Raw genomic sequence first — 16,149 nt, forward strand, 5'->3', positions numbered from 1 at the left:
AATTTTCCAATTTCCCCCATTCTTGCTTCCCTTCCCCACCCCCCACAGAAGGCATTCTGTTAGCCTTTATATTGTTTTCATGTCAAAATTTTTAAAAATGGACTTTTTATTTGAGACTAGGAAAATTGTCAGTAATATTAAAAAGTATCAGTAGAGTATCATTGGCATGGAAGTGATTGGGGGAGGAATTTGCTGAGGAAAGACAAGCAGTAGTTGCAGAGCCTATCTTTGAAAAACGATAGTGACAGTGAGGAAATCCATAGGACAAGTATAGATCTGGGAGGCAGCAAGATCAAATGAGATGTTTTCAAAATAAAATTAGGACAACTTGGTGGGTTTATAGACCAAAGAAAAAGAACCAGCAGAAAATGGGGCGGGGGAGTTGAATGAAGATTCTCAAGAGGGAAAAATTAAGGAAAGAATGAATATTCTTGCAATCTATGGCATTGAAAGGTAGGGTTTAAATTCAGAAGAAAAATAATTTATAAATGTTTTTTCAGTTTGAGAAAATATTCTTTCAATAGCAAAATTATTAAAAATGGAGGAACAGTACAGTGGAAAAATAGTTGAATTTGAACTTGAAGAAATGAGGTCATGTCCTGAATTTGTCATATATGAGCTTGAACAAGTCATATTTTCTGAGCATCCATGCTCTAATTCAAAAGTATTTATCAAGTACTTGATGTGACAGGTGCTTGAGATACAAAACCAGAAATACAATCAACCCCTTGTATCAAGGTGCCCATCTTCTATCAGAGGAAAGAACATGCACATCTATGCCAAATAAATATATAAGGAGCACAAGATAATTTGGGCTATGAAGTTACCTGAAACTGAGAGTAGGTTTCAGGAAAAAAAAACTTATTTAAAAGGTGACATAAATTTTGTAAGGAATTCCTTTGGGTAAATGTTAAATCTGAAGTGATATTGTTACATTTAGGAAAAATGATTCTAGGAAACTAAGCTGAGGAGGATGCAGATTCCACAGGTAGATGGATAGGAGATGGAGTATCAACTGTGGAGAAGAGCAGGAAGGCTGTTTGCCCAGACCCTATAGAGTAATGTACAGTAAGTGCAGAAAAGTAGATTGAAACATATCCTGAAGAACCTTAAATTTCAGAGGAATTTGAATTTGAACATAGATGTAGTAACACATGACTAGATTTTCTTACAGAGAGGAATAAAGGATAATCACTTTTGTAGATGTGGGGAGCTGTGGGGAGTTGTTTGTTTTTGCCTTTACTTACATTTTCAATGTCTTTCACAATGTCTGCTGGCACAAAGAAATTACTTAATAAATGCTTGTTGACTAGCTGGCTGGAGGATGGATTAGAGAGGCAAGACCCTTTAGGCAGGGAGATCAATTAGAAGGCTATTAGAATAATCTATGTGAGAGGTAATAAGGCCCCAAATTAATGCTGTGGTCATGCAAGCAGAATAAGAGAAGAGATGGTCGAGATTTTGTAGAAATAATGAAACAGACACTAATTGGAATATGGGGTGAAGAATATTGAAAATGTGGGGAATGAGTAAGCATCATCCTGGATGATGTCTAAGGAAAATAGGAATACTCAAAAGAGGGATAGGTATTGCGGGACAGATGGTGAGTTTTTTTTTTCCGAGATGTTGATTATGAAATTCTTATGGGACAAAAGATGTTCAATATTTCCTCTAGGGAGTTGCTAATGAATAACTGGAGTTCAGAAAATATACTAGAACTAGATATATGAATTTTCAAGTCACTCATATAAGTAGGATATTTAAATTCATAACAGTTGATGAAGCCTTCAGAAAAGAGCATAGATAGAGAATATAGAGATGATAGAAAAACATATTTCTTCTATCCTCTCTATATTTACTGTCTATGCTCTTAGGGAAGAGAGTATAGCTATAAAATAGCAAAGGAAAAAATAAGAAATCAAGTGAAAGGAGAACCAACAGAGAGCAGCATCACAACAATTCCAAAAAAGACAGTACCCATTAAAAGACTGGTCAACAGTGCCAAATATTGTCGAGGTCAAGTATGATGAGGGTTGAGAAAAGGTCATCACATTTGGTGATTAAGAGATTAATAAAAGGCCAGTTTCAGGAAAATCTGTAAAGATAAATGTAAACTCATGAAAAATAAAGTAGGCAGAAACAAGAGAATAATTTATGTAATAAAACAACAAATTAAAATGAATAATTTGGATGACCCACTACATTCTAGAAGTCTAGCAATAATTAATATTACTGTCTTCCTGATAGAAAGGAAATGGTCTCAGTGTGAAGAAAGAGAAACCTTTTCTTGGAATTGGTCAGTATAAAATTTTTTATTATTGAACATAAGTGTGTTATCTCTCTGTAAGGAAATGTATAGCATGTTACTTCAGTGTTGATTTTTTTCTTTTTTTTGCATCCAGGATCCTGTACTTCATATTTACTAACTGCAAAAAACTCAATCCTCTTTCTTATTGATAGGTCACGTGACTAAAGATCTGGGTTAGTTCTTCTAGCAAACTATATTTGAAATACTTATTTCCTACACCCTAATAAAAGGATTCCTGATTCAGATCTTCAAAACACTTCCTTATTTTCTTTGAAATATTATGCTAACAGTTCATTTTGAAGTGGCAAATAATTGGAAATTGAGAGGATGCCCATCAATTGGGGAACGAATGATCAAATTGTGTTCTATGTATGTGATAGAATGCTATTGTTCTGTAAAAAATCATTAGGTATGGGATTTCAGAAAAGTCTGGAAAGACTTGCAGAAATTGATGTGCATAAATTGAAATGAGCAGAACCAGAAGATTATATATACTAACAAAATGGAGTGATGATCAACTTTTTTTTTTTTAGGTTTTTTTCAAGGCAAATGGGGTTAAGTGGTTTGTCCAAGGCCACACAGCTAGGTAATTATTAAGTGTTTGAGACTGGATTTGAACCCAGGTACTCCTGACTCCAAGGCCTGTACTCTATTCACTATGCCACCTAGCTGCCCCAATGATCAACTTTGATGGACTTGTTCATTTCAGCAGTACAATAATGAGAGAAAATTTTAAAAGACTTGGAATGGAAAACTATTGTCCATATCCAGAGAGGGAACTATAAACCAAAGCTTATTATCTTCAATGTTTAAAAAAGATTATGCATTATGTCATTTTTTTTCTTTACTAATGTTTCTTTTTCATTTAGATGTGATTTTTCTCTTACAACATGATCAACAAGGATCTATGTTTACTATGGATATAAATATAGAGTCTATATTTAATTGCTTTCTGTTGGAGGAGGGGGGAGGGAAGGGAGGGAGTGAGAAAAATTGCAAAACTCAAAACCTTGCAAAAAAATCGGTAAAAACTACCCATGCATGTAGTTGGAAAAACAAATAAATAAAATATATAAAAAAGAAATATTATGTTACATCTGATTTGAAATTATTAAAATCACTCCCAAATAATCTTTCTCATACAATATTTTAATTTTGTTATTATAGATACAGTGTTCGGCACATAGAAAGGGTTCTTGAAACCCCAACTCAAATTCCATCTCCTCCACTTTAAACAGTGTGGTTGCAGCTTGTGCAAAGGTCTGGAGCCAGAAGGACCATCATTCACTGGAGAGAGTTCTTAGGCCACCTTACCCAGAATTCAGATTGTGCAAAGAGTAGTAATAGTGAGAAGATCTAGGAAAAAGAAAACAGGGAAAGTCTTTTAAAAGGAACATGAAAATAAGAGACAGGTATCTAAGATGCATTTTGGTAGTATTTATAATTCTATTCTATCCAACTTTTTGCACAACACTATATTAATCTCTTAATGATATTTTGATATCAATATGAATGCATTATGTTGAGCTAAGTCAGCAAGTTGTAGGAAAATCACATTCCTATTAACACTAACCATAATTTAACCTTAAAGACTTCACTGAAAGGAACAATATTCAATTTGCAAATCTAAGCATTAGATATTCAATTTTGACTCCATGCTATTTCCCTCTGCTTTTTGGATAAGGAATTCAAATTAAATTACATCACAAAAGTTATTTCTGAGAGTTAAAATATAGATTAGCCTAAAATTGCAGTGAATGGGAAAAATGGTCAGCCAGCTGTAGTCAGTGATGAATTGTAGACTACTGTAAGTCCTCTTCATTTTCCCATTCCATTGATTAATTGTAATTTTTTGACATCACTATTTTTGCTGGGGATGGAAAACCATTTGCAGATATGCATTTATTTTACAAATGAAGGTCTGAGTTCTCTGGAAGGGAGGGGTTTATTTCTTTTTACTTGTTAAAGTATTGCCTTAGTTTTACAATGTAAGAGACAGGAAGATTTGAGATGCAGAGTTGCCTCTTTGACAGGTTAAGATACCTTTCAAAAAAGTAAACAGGGTCAATTTCAAGAGTGCCAGGCCACTGAGCAAACCTGCCCAAGAGTGACAGCCCTCAAAAGCAAAAATGTACCTGGCTGATTCTAGTTTATCTTCTATGCAGATACTTGCCAGAAATACATTTCTTATGAAATCACTTATGAACTTTCTTGCTTTTATATATTAGTTAGGAACAATATGTAAAAATGTCTTCCAAAGTTTTCTTATTTTGATAGATGAAAAGGTATCATATTGTTTTAAGATAAATTATATTTTCTAAATTTCACATTGTTCAACAGAAAGCTATGTAGAATCTTCTCCTTTCCCCACCAATTTATAGACACATACAAAATTTTAGGTGCTACCTAATAAAATCTGTGTGTGTGTGTGTGTGTGTGTGTGTGTGTGTGTGTGTGTGTGTGTATGTGTGTAGTACTTATTTCACAAAAGAATATAGACCAGGGATCCAAGGAGGATTATAGCAAAACTTTATTGTCTAAAAAGATTCAAAGAGCAGGGAAATCATGAATAAATCATTTACCCAATCAGCTTGAAAGCATTGGTGAATTCCTGTTCATTGTGTTTGTTCTGACAATTCTGGAAGAGAAGTGGATTCTCTCTTTGATATATATTTTGATAAGTCTCTTTTTTAATTTAATATTTATTCTCATTTTGTACAAATAATGTTTTTTTACATTAATAAAATGTTCTTGTTTAAGAGTAAATGAAATACCCCCTCCCCTTCATAAATATAGACTTGTTTGAGCGATAAAGTAAAGGGGAGAGAAAAACATTAAAATTAAAAAAATAATAGTAATAATTGTAGGTATGACCAGGTGGCACAATGGATAGAGCACCAGCCCTGAAGTCACAAGTACCCAAGCCCACATGCAGTCCCATACACCCAACAATCACCCAGCCATGTCACATGCAAGCCACCTGAACCCCACTGCACTGCAAAAACCAAAAAAAAAAGAAAGAAAAAAACTCAAAATAAAATAGTAATAATAGTAGGAGTGGCTGGGTGGCAACCAGAGCATTGGCCCTTGAGCCAGGAGCACCTGGGTCCAAATCTGGTCTCAGACATCCAATGATCACTCTGCTATGTGGCCCTGGGCAGGCCACCCAGCCCCATTTGCCCTGCACCCCCCCCAAATAATAATAATAATAAAAATGTGCTTGAGTCTTTGTTCCAACACCAAGAACTCTGTCGTGGGTGGATCACATTCTTTATGATAAGTCCATGGCAAAATTTACTTCCATATTTTTCCACCTTTGCCATTGCTGTTCACAACTCCCTCCTTTCGTATTTCTCCACTACCATGTACTATATTTTCTCTCTCCTTTCACTCTGACTCTGCTGTAGGGTAGCTGAGTGGAGCAGCAGACAGATCCCCGGCTCAGGGCCAAGAGGCCCCAAGCCCCCCATACCACCCCTTAGGCCCAGCATCCACCTGGCCCTATGGTCCCGGACAGGCCATCCAATCCCAGCCCCTTACAAGAAGTAAAAAAGAAAATGTGTTATATCTGACCACTCTCCCCCCATGGTCCATCCACTCCTCCATCACTCATATCACCCCCTTCCCCCTGTCCCCGTCTCCTTCTTACTCCAGATGTCTATACCCCATTGAGTATATATGCTGTTTCCTCTCCTAACCACCTCTGATGAGAGTGAAGTTTCCCTCATTCCCCCTTGCCCTCCCCCTTCCATATCATTGCAATAGCTCATTGTAATAAAGAAAAATCTTAATATATGCCATATCTTGTCCTATTCCCCCCTCTCCTTTTTCTTTTTCCCATTACATTTCCCTTTTTTTCTATTGACTCCATTTTTACACCATATTTTATCTTCAAATTCAGCTTTCTCCTGTGCTTCAACTATAAAAGCTCTTTCTACCTGCTCTATTAACTGAGAGAAGGTTCATATGAGTATTATCAATGTCATTTTTCTATACAGGAATACATGCAGTTCATCATCAAGTCCCTCATATTTCCCCCCTCTCCGCCAATCTCTATGCTTCACCCTAGTCCTGTATCTGAAGATCAAACCTTCTGTTCAGCTCTGGCCATTCCAACAGGAACATTTGAAATTCCCCTGATTCATTGAAAGTCCATCTTTTTCCCTGGAAGAGAACATTCAGCCTTGCTGGGTAGTTAATTCTTGGTTGCATTCTAAGCTCTTTTGCCTTCTGGTATATTGTATTCCAAGCCCTACGAGCTTCCAATGTAGTTGCTGCTAAGTCCTGTGTAATCCTGACTGCAGCTCCATGATATTTGAACTGTGTCCTTCGGGCTCCTTGTAATACTTTCTCTTTGACTTAGGAGTTCTGGAACTTGGCTATAACATTCCTAGGGGTTGGTTTTTTGGGATCTCTTTCTCGGGGGGGTCGGTGGATTCTCTCCATTTCTATTTTTCCCTCTGCTTCTAGAATATCAGGGCAATTTTTCTGTAATGATTCTTTGAAAATGATGTCAAGGCTCTTTTCCTGATCATGACTTTAAGGTATTCCAATAATTTTTAAATTATCTTTCCTAAATCTGTTTTCCATATCAGTTGTTTTTTCAATGAGATATTTCACATTTTCTTCTAATTTTTCTTTTTTTGGTTTTGAAATATTGATTCCTGATTTCTGGTAAATTCATCAATCTCCCTGAATTCTATTCTTTGTCTGAAGGATTTGTTCTCCTCAGAAAGTTTTCTTATCTCTTGTTTCCATCTGGCCAATTTTGCTTTTTAAAGCATTCTTCTCAATAACTTTTTGAAGTGTTTTATCCATTTGACCTAAGCTGATTTTTAGCATGCTATTTTCTTCAGCATTTTTTTGGATTTCCTTGACTAAGCTGCTGACTTCATTTTCATGTTTTTCCTGCATCTCTCTCCTTTCTTTTCCCAGTTTTTCTTCTAACTCCCTCATGTGATTTTCAAAGTCTTTTTTGAGCTCTGTCATAGCCTGAGCCCAATTTCTGTTTTTCTTGGAGTCTTTAGATGCAGGAGCTTGTGCTTCCTCATCTTCAGACTGAATGTTTTGATCCTTCTTGCACTCATTTGCAAAATATTTCTCAATGGTGTTCCTCTTTTTCCTCTGCTTGCTCATTTTCCCAGCCTAAGCCTGTTTTTTGGGGTGCTTCCTGAGCTTTTGGGACACTCCCACAAGGGTCTCAGTGTGTGAGGCTCTGTCCTCCCTCCTGGTCTGTGAATGACCATATGCACCTCCCTCTGCCATGGGGCTGAGGTGGGGGGGCCCTGCTGTTCTATGGGGGGGCCTAGACTGCGATCAGGATCTGAATGTGGTCAGAGCCGCAGAGTCCTGTTCCAGGGGCAGAGGACAGAGCTCTGCAGAGTCTCTCTCTCTTCACTCCCCTCCCTAGGTTCAATGGGCTCATGCCCTGGGGGCTCCTGCTTACCAGCTCCACCTGCTTCTGTTCCTGCATCTGGGCTGTGCTGGCCATGCTGCTTGCTGTGTGCCCTGAGGGCTGGGCTCCACATGCTGGCTCTGGCAGAAGGCCCCCGCTGTTCCCCCAATTTGTGCCCACATGCTCCCCGGGGCGTAGCTCAGGAGACGCCCCCGTTGCTGTGAGCTGTGGCTCCCAGCACACTGGGGCTGCCTCTGGGAGGCTGAATTTCTTTCACTCTGGCAGGCCACCCCTGTGGCAGGCCACCCCTCCGACCCCGGGGAGCAGAGCCTTTCTGCTCTTTTCCAGGTTACCTTGAGTAGGAGAACTGCCTCACTGGCTCCCCCATGGGTTCTGTCTCTTGAAAATTTAGTTAGAGTCCTTAGCTTAGGAGTTTTATGAGAGAGTGCCTAAGACTTGATCCTTTCTTGTAGCCATCTTGGCTCCGCCCCCTTAATAAGACTCTGACCAAGACTTGGATGATCCAAATCACTGCTCCCCTAAGACCCTCAATGGAATGAACTCACATTGCATTGTAATATTTTTTTCTCAATAATTGTTAACTAATTAGAGTTGATTAACACCCTCACGCACTTTTTCAAAGGCCTATAAGTTGTGAAGCCACCATCATGAGGGTCACCATCAATGAGAATACCACTGACTTCTTTTATGAATGAAATTCTAGCATTATTAATAAAATGACTACCCAGAAACTATGTCTCTTAAATTCTTTAAAATGTCATATTAGAAATATTTCCTATTCATCCTTCTAGATTTTTCTATTTCCCCAGAAGGTATTTCAGTGATCTTATGATAAGGTGGAGAGAAAAAGGCATGATGAATATTTTAGAAAAAATATCAGCTTCTTACTTTGATTGTAACTTCTATTTGTCTTTCTCTGATACCTAATTATTTCATTTAGGCATAGACCAGTAGAGAACACAGTAGTTGGTTAGCTTTTCCCAAATGACTCTATGGATATCTATATAAAGACATGGTACTGAATTGGTAAAAGTAACGCTAATGGATTTTGGAATATGTTATACACCTGAAAAGATTTTGAGTAAGGAAACTAAGATAGAATATTGGTCTCTCCTCTAATGACAAAGCTTTCTAATCTTGTAAAAGTTCATTGATAATTTGGATTTGAGATAATATTTTTTTTCATCCCTGACAACTCTCAAAGGCTGTTTACTAAGTTGGAGGGGGTAATGATTTTGACAGAGAAAGGAGATCCTACTCCCATGAAAGCACATATATCTGATATGTCAAAGTAATTGATTACTATAGGAAAGAGAAGGGTGACCTAGTGATAAGAGCATTAGTTTGGAGTCAGAGGGTTTTGGGTTCAAATTATGATTCCATCAATTACCATTTGTATATCCTTTAGAGAATCACTTATTTTCTTGGTTATTCACAATTGACCTAAAATTCTAAGCTTCAGGGGAGGCTAGGTGGTGCAGTAGTTTGAGCACCAGCCCTGGAGTCAGCCATACCTGAGTTCAAATCCGGCCTCAGACACCTAGTTGTCTGGCCTTGGGCAAGCCACTTAACCCCATTTTGCCTTGCAAAAACCGAAAAAAAAAGAAAAAAATTATAAGCTTTCTTTCATTTGTAAATCTATAAACCTATAAATTGTAGCAATTAAATAAAAATGCTATCTTGCAAAAAAAATGAGTCCCCTGAAAACAGAATAAGCAATGGTGTAGGCAGCAACAATAGCAGCAATAAGAAATCACTAAAATTGAGCCTATCATCTGAAATATGATTGAATCATTTAGTTTTGTATGTTGGAAGCTATGTCATTGGACTTGGGTGTCTAAATTATTCCAGTGAAACCTTTGCTGGCATATAAAAGGAATTTTTTTTTTTTGCAGAATTGCAACAGTCATTAATGTAAAAAATAGACATTCATTTTGAATAAGAAAAATCTTCTGCCCACACCTGGAATGACATTATTTTAGAGGATTACTTGTATAGAAGCTCTTGTACACAATAGTTGTCTATAACTTCTAGTCTTAGAATGTTTTCTAGGATTCACTGAGAAATTAAATCATTTACTCTGGTCACATAACTTTAGGCACATGTCAGAGGCTCTTTTGAAAGTTCTTTAAGATTGTAAGGCTGATCTCTGATCTACTACAATGCATTGTCTTTTTTGCCTTTATTATGGGGACAATTTATCTCATGAGGTAAGGCTTTTATTGTTACATGAAAGGCCCAAGAGAATAAGGAGACAGGGGAAGAGGACAAGAAGAAAAATATATACATACATATATATATATATATATATATATATATATATATATATATGTCACAATTTCCAGCAAGACAAAAATTTGTCAGAATTCAGAAGGGGCAGTCCCTGGGCCACACACAACAAGGAAACAGCCTGTAGAATCTCTCAACAGAAAGAGAAAAAAATAACATATATGGAAAAAAGCAAATAGGTCTGTTTACAGAGGTGTTTGTGAGGCTCAATTGAGATAATGAATGTGAAGAATTTTGTAAATCTTGAAGTGCAATATAAATATCATTTATTATTTTTATTAGCCTTTAGTCCCTCAGCCTTCCAGGCTGGTAATAACTTCTTTCCCTAATCCTTCTGCAGCAATCAGCTTTCATCAGTTAGAACTGATTCCAAAACATACCTGCCTGATTGGCTCCAAACAACTCAGAAGAGGGTGTAAAGCAGATGGATAGGATGAAACCAAACTATATAGGTCTTTAAATGTCTAAATGTCCAGAGATACTTGCTAATATAATTTTTTTTAAAAAAGTGGCCCTGAAATTAAAATAACCTTATGTCATTTTGCTTTTTCCCTTAGTTAAAAGATACTATTAGTACAACTACTACTATCATATGGGGGTGAATGAAAGTTTTTGACAATAAAAAAGAGAAATTCTGAAAAAAAAGAAATCCAGAACCACATATTTAATCAACCAAGGGTCTTGAAGAACTCTTGCTAGTTTATTTTATTACCTACTTGAAAGAATAGTTTTGCTTCCTGTGGGACAAAAGGTACTTGAAGCCTCCTATCTTCTTTATTTTGGAAAAGGTGGGGTGAAAGCAGGCAGAATGCAACTGCCAATTCTTTTTATTTTTAAAAGGTTTAAGGATTTGCTTCTCTCCCCCCCCAACAAAGCTCCTTCCATCACTATCATTTCTCAAATAACAACTCTATCCTATAGGGAATCCTCCCTTGAAACAAAGATGTATAGTTAAGAAAAAAAATAAACAAAATACTGGTTATATAATACCATATGTGCCTGATTCCAGGCCAGTATACTTCTATTTCTTTCCTAAGAGGAGAAGAGATATGCTTTTCTGTGATAGGAATTTTTCTTTTTGTGCTTTAGTTTTCTTCTATTCATTGAAACATTGACTCGGAAGAGGCATTCATGCTGAAATAATAAAGATGTGGCCCATGGGTTAGGAAGATAGCTTCAAGACCTATCTCAAACAAACATTGACTATTGTACACCACAGTGAAGTAACTTTACCTGTCAGTGTCCACAGGCATTTATTTTTAAGACTAGAAAATGCAAAACAGTTGCTATTTTTCACCACTAGGGGAAATATTTTTCTTTAAGCGTTTTCTACATAGGTAAAACATAGTTATGTTTGGGAGATGTGGGGTTGCAATGGTAATTATATAATGGTCATTACATGAGATTCTAGAATTTCAGAATTAGAAAGGACTTAAGATATTTTCTAATTCAACTCATACCTAAGGAAGAGCCTTCTCTTCAACATCCTAGGCAAATGGTCATTCAGCATGATTTTGAAGGCTTCCAAAGAAGAATTTACTCTCATTGTAGTAATACCCTTCTTTATACTGAGCCAAAATTATCTGCATCCATAAAATTTATGTCCATTATTTGTAATTCATCTCCCTCTCTCAAGGTCCAAAGAAGAAGTTTCATTATTTCTTCCTATACTTGTGGGTGCTCTGCCTAAATTAGTAAGATTTCTTGGGGTTAATGGATCTCAGTTTTAATTTCTCCTTTTTTTTGGAATTGACATTCCTCTTCTCTCTCTCTTACTTGACCTTAATTTCTGGATGGGCATTGTCTCAGTAAAACTATAACAAGAGAAAGATGTAATTATAAAAGGTCAAGGTCTCTTCCTGCATCCATATCATCTCCAGTCATGCTTATCTATATCTGGCCACTGGATCCAGATAGTTCAGAAAGAAAAAGTAAGGCTGGTAACTTTGCATAGTACCCCCCTCCTTATTTTTTTCCAACCCACTTCCTCCTTTAAACTTTATTTTACTTAACACAGTAATTAATGCTTTTTACCAACTTGGGATGCAAAAACTTTCACAGGCTTCACATTTTTTTTTTAGGTGCTGCCCTTGTAGAGGCAGATGCTGCTGTCTTCTTAGTTGCTTGCTTTGCCATTTTTGCTTCCGTGGCAGTTCTGATGGTTTGCTTTCCTTGAGCTTTTTGAACTTCTGGTTCCTCTTGGCTATTACATCAGTAAGAGAAGCCCCAGTGACAGCCCTCTGAAATTTAATAGCCCAGATAGTTTTTTTTCTTTTCAATCTCTTTGACTGCCCCTCCTTGTGCTTTCTTCTATACAGCCCCCCCCCCCAATTGATCCTTGGAGGGTTGCTATTCAAAAGAAATCTTGACACAAAGTTTGCACTCAAAAGTTGGAACACCTTCCCATTCTTGTAGGCTCAGCACCTCTGGTGCCCTGAGGAGATCTTGTACTGGCTGAAGCTATAGGATTGGACCTTCATGTTTGCCAGCAGCAAGAAGATAGTGAAGAAAAAGAGAGGATTCTGGGAAGCATTCTTATATACATGGGTGGCCTCTGCCCTCTTCCATCATTGGATGTGCTAGGTTGACATCACTTCTGGTGGTTTGCCAAACATTTGCCCTGTCTCCTGTGGGACTCCTCTCTGTGCCAGCATCATTCCTCTCTATCCTCTTGGCTAAAGAGTTGCAGGGAGAGTGGTGGATGGGAGGGCAGTACTTCAGGGTCTCATTCAATTCACTTGGTATAGCCACTATCTGTTTTAATGATCAGAATTTCAAAAATGTCTTTCCTTTCCTACATTTAAGAAAGTGATCTTTAGGTTGAGCAACACCCAGGCTTCTTGTAAACAAAGTCAGTTTGAGTCAGACGAAAGCCAAAGTAACCCTGATATCTTTATCCCTTCCATTGGGATTCATGGCATGAAGGGCAAAACAACCAAAATGAAGTGGTTTTCCTTGCTTGGAGTGCTACAGGTGGCTAGCAGCTCATTCCCATACCTCCTGCTCTTCTCCTCCTAAAATTATAAGAACATTTTCATGTGTCTTCTGATTGGAAAATCCATTGTTCTCTGCATTTGTGGTTGACCCCAGTTTGCAATTTTTTTTTACCTTGATTAAAGGCACATTTTCCTTCATTAAACATGTTTGATTTATTTCAGGACTTGACACTGTCAAAGAGTCTTTGACATAAAAGACATTAGGAGGAGACTTGGTGGCACAGTGGATAGAGCACTGGCCCTGGAGTTAGGAGTACCTGAGTTCAAATCCGACCTCAGTCACTTAATAATTACCTAGCTGTGGTGACTTGGGCAAGCCACTTAACCTCATTGTTTGCAAAAACTAAAACTAATAACATTAGGAGTTCCTGTTCTTTGGTAGGGATGGAGTGTCACTATCTGATAGATTTCTTACCTTAAAGATCACAGAGAGGAAGGTATCAATCAGTAGGACTGCATGGGAAATCAAAAATATCTAGCCTGGAAATTTCTCAGAAGATTTGAGGAAAGGGTGAAAACCCCAAGTAAGAGAGGAGGCCCATATAAAGCAGTGACAACCTTACAAGAAAACTTATGAGAATAACCCTTGGACTACAGCCCAAATTAGCAAATATCCTTATAAGAGACAACATTCCTATTTATTTTATTTTTTAATAATAGCCAGTTTCTATTAATGAATAGAACTGATGCTTTGGAAGTGACTGTCTTGTGGGGCCAAAATGATTTTCTTAGTTCAAGAGCTTTCTTTCCTATCTTTATACCATTTTTTCTTTTAATTCATTTATTTTAACAGCTACACATCAAATACCTACTATGATTCAAGCATCTTGACAAGCAGTATAGAAAATATAAAAATGAAATATTTGCCCTTGAGGAGATGGCAACCAGAGCTTATCAAAAACAAGGTGCATGGAAAAACAAAACAAAAACAAAACAAGAAAAAAGATCCAGGCACTATTCTATTGAACTCACAATAGCTAAACAGAAGCTAAAGGCATTGAGAAATTACATTGTGAGCAGCTGTGACATTTTATTAGTTTTCAGTCCATAAATGATTGTGCATTGCAGGCAACATGAGCAAACTATTATTTTCTTAAATGTCTATACTCAAAAGGACTATGTATACTTAAGCAGGCAATGTTAACATCCAAGCAGGAGGGGGGAAAATAATGATAATGGTAAGGGGTGGGAGGGAAGGAAGGGAAAAGTTAGTTTTCAGGTTAAGGTAGCATTTAAAACCATGAAAGCAAGACTAAAATATCAATCTCCATATTGTGTCCTAGAAATTGAAAATGTGAAATTCCTTGCCAAACTACTTATAAACTGCTCCTAAGAACAATGGTTCAGTAATGCCACCTAAATGAATCCAAACTTATAATACTCTTACCAATAGGCCATGCTCTTTTTTTTTAGACAAATAGCAGATTTTTGGATGTGTGACGCCCTACTCCAATGCATTTGGAAGGAAGGTGATGGATACAAAGAGTGACAGAATGGTTCAAAACACTGAAATGACCGGGACAAGTCCCTTGAAAGGGGTAGCACTTGAACTGAGGTGTGAAAGTTTAAGATGAGGTTGCAAGAGAGGAAGATCCTTCCAGACTTAGGAACCTTTGATGCAAAGATCCACAGGAAGAAAATGGCAGCTTTGGATACAGCATTCTTGAATCAGAGAACTCTAAATTCTAATTCAGCCTCAGATCCTTAGTAGCTGTGTGATACTGAGCAAGTTACTTAACCTCTGTATTCCTCAGTTTTCTGAACTGTGAAATGAGGATAATAATAGTATCTTGCTCCAAGGGGTGTTATGATGATCAAACAAAATAATGTTTATGAAATTCTTAACACAGGCATTATTATTTACCTTGTTATCTATTTATTTTTGTGTTTGTATTATTACCATTATTATTATTAAATGGAATGTCATATGAAGAGAACCTCAAATAAACCGATTTAGATGGATCATGGGATATGTAAGGGGAAGTCATGGGTAATCATCCTGGAAAGATAGACTGGAGTCCGATTGTAAAGGACATTACATGCCAAATATATAGGAGTATGGATATTATACAAAGGTAACAGAGGAGAAAACTGAACCTTCTTGAGAAGTTGAGATACCTGTGCTTTCAGAAGACCTAGTTGATCTTTGCCCTCAAATTTCTCATAGCAATTTGCAGTCATTATGTCATCCTTTATGTCGTACTTCTTTGGGGAAAATGTCTCAGTTAACAAAGTTATATTAATTGATCTCCTTGAAAACATGAATGTTGACCTTTTTACAGTATCTTGGAGATATATATATTTTCAAAGTAAGTTTTCATTGTTATTTTGTTTCTTACATCCCATGTAATAATAATACCATGTATCTCTCCATGACATTCCATATAACTGAAAGTACTGTTTTTAGATGGAAAAAAAAACAGTACAACTGATCAATACAGTGAAAACTTTTGAAAACTTGTGTATTGTGTAATAACTATGAACCTCCCACCTCCACAAAGGGATAAAGTATATCTTCTTGTAAGAGTATGACTTCCCAAATCATTTCATTTGAGTCCCATTTGATTTTTATAATTTTATTACATTTGTTTTGATTTGTATGTTGATGCTCCCATTGACATTATTGTCAGTGCATATATTATTTTCTTTCCTCTGTTCACCTCGCTCTTCATTAATTTACATATATCTTTCCAAGTTTCTTTGTATTCATCAATGTATCATAGAATAATATATTATTACATTCATGGATCATCATTTATTTACCCATTCCCAAGTTGGTAGTCATCTACTTCTTTTTCAAGTCTTAGCTGAAAATGCTTTCACAAAAATTGCTTCTATTTTGGGGAGGCAGCTAGGTGGTGCGGTGGATGGAGCACCAACTCTGAAGTCAGGGGGACCTGAGTTCAAATGTGACCACAGACACTTAATAATTGCCTAACTGCGTGACCTTGGGCAAGTCACTTAACTCCATTGCCTTAAATAAAAATTTAAAAAAATTAAAAATGCTTCTATAACCACTTTTAAGTGTTTGGAGATTTTTTTTCCCCTTACAGATGGCTTTCTTCATCTATAAGCCCTATAATGGAGTCTCTAGTTATATTTTAATTTATATCTTAATGTATATTTTAATCACTTTTTTT

The 16,149-nt window shown here is 36.8% G+C and overlaps 1 long non-coding RNA gene and 1 pseudogene across 1 annotated transcript in view; both read right to left on the reverse strand.

The window, feature by feature from the left end:
* Nucleotides 1–3,446: 3,446 nt before the first annotated feature.
* Nucleotides 3,447–16,149, reverse strand: part of LOC141501741 (uncharacterized) — a 110,548-nt gene continuing 97,845 nt past the window's right edge. The window contains exon 3 of the long non-coding RNA XR_012472299.1: nt 3,447–3,664. This is a non-coding gene — a long non-coding RNA (uncharacterized LOC141501741). The remainder of the gene's footprint in view (nt 3,665–16,149) is intronic.
* LOC141513943 (large ribosomal subunit protein eL24-like) lies at nt 11,603–12,931 on the reverse strand (annotated as a pseudogene).

The sequence above is a fragment of the Macrotis lagotis genome, chromosome 1 (genome assembly GCF_037893015.1).
Source record: "Macrotis lagotis isolate mMagLag1 chromosome 1, bilby.v1.9.chrom.fasta, whole genome shotgun sequence".
NCBI lineage: Eukaryota > Metazoa > Chordata > Mammalia > Peramelemorphia > Peramelidae > Macrotis > Macrotis lagotis.